A 1379-nucleotide genomic window follows, 5' to 3' on the forward strand; every position below is an offset into this window, starting at 1 on the left:
GAATCAAAAAATCAGAAACTCCATCCTCACACGAACGAGCTCCCATCTCACCAGAAATCCTCCATCGCTGCATTCAAACCCTCCGATCAGGCTTTTACCCTCCGACAACATCCTCCACGCTCCAATCGATATTTCTCCTGGCATACTTCGGATTCCTCAGATGCTCAGAATTCACTTCACTTAAAATCTCCCACAACTCCTTCTCATACCCCCTCATATCAGATCTCAGCATCCTGGACTCGGATACCCTCACCTTTAAAATCAAGCGAAGCAAAACTGACCAACTTGGCAAAACCACGATCCTCCATCTGTTTAAACTTGACTCACCCCTCAGCCCGTACGAACCACTCGTCCACCACCTAAATCTCCGGCTCTCTCAACAAGCATCACCTTCAGATCCTCTGTTCACCACGGAATCTGGTAGTATTATCACAAGGCACTGGTTCCACACACATTTCCGCCGCATCCTTTCAGTCAACGGTTACTCACCAGACCAATTCTCCGCCCACTCATTCCGCATCGGTGCAGCATCCAACGCCTCCAGACAAGGAATCCCCGAGCACGTCATCAAGCTTCTCGGACGGTGGTCTTCTCAGGCGTACCACTTATACATCCGTTCCAAACCAGACGATTTGAGACAGGCTCATCTCAAACTAGCCTCATTATAAGCTCCATATTTTGGGGATATAACTGCACGCTTCTTCAGCACGCAGTTCAGAACTCCAGCCCAAAATTCCCCGAGTTCCCTCCCCTTTTTCTTCCTTCTTTTCTACTTCTATAAGGCGTGGTCCGCACTTAGCAAAATGATGTTATGTAATAACAAAAGTTTGGGAGAAGGACCACGCCCGAACTCTACGTTCTAACTCCACCCCATATCAATCAACCGTCCTATAAATACCTCCCCTAACCAACTACCTCTCGTGACGAAAAATTCGCAACCCACCTCCTCCCCTGCAACCCCCTTTTTTTTTTTTTTTTCTCTGCTCTTCCACTTCTCATTAAAATAAAAAGGGGGGGATATAACTGCACGCTTCTTCAGCACGCAGTTCAGAACTCCAGCCCAAAATTCCCCGAGTTCCCTCCCCTTTTTCTTCCTTCTTTTCTACTTCTATAAGGCGTGGTCCGCACTTAGCAAACATCACAATACAGTACTGTCCTTTTACTTTCAGTACTTCAGCACTACATTTTACAATGAACACTTGTACAAAAATTAATAATTTAGTACTACTACTTAAATGTGGAGCTTAAAGAACACTTTCACTTCTGGGTCTCTAGTACTTGTACTCTAATACATTTCTGCACAAACATGCACAGACGGAGACATCCCAGAATATTTGAGTTAAAGAGTATAGATGCATTGAGAAATCTTATTACTGAGA

The sequence above is a fragment of the Astyanax mexicanus genome, chromosome 18 (genome assembly GCF_023375975.1).
Source record: "Astyanax mexicanus isolate ESR-SI-001 chromosome 18, AstMex3_surface, whole genome shotgun sequence".
Taxonomy (NCBI): Eukaryota; Metazoa; Chordata; class Actinopteri; order Characiformes; family Acestrorhamphidae; genus Astyanax; species Astyanax mexicanus.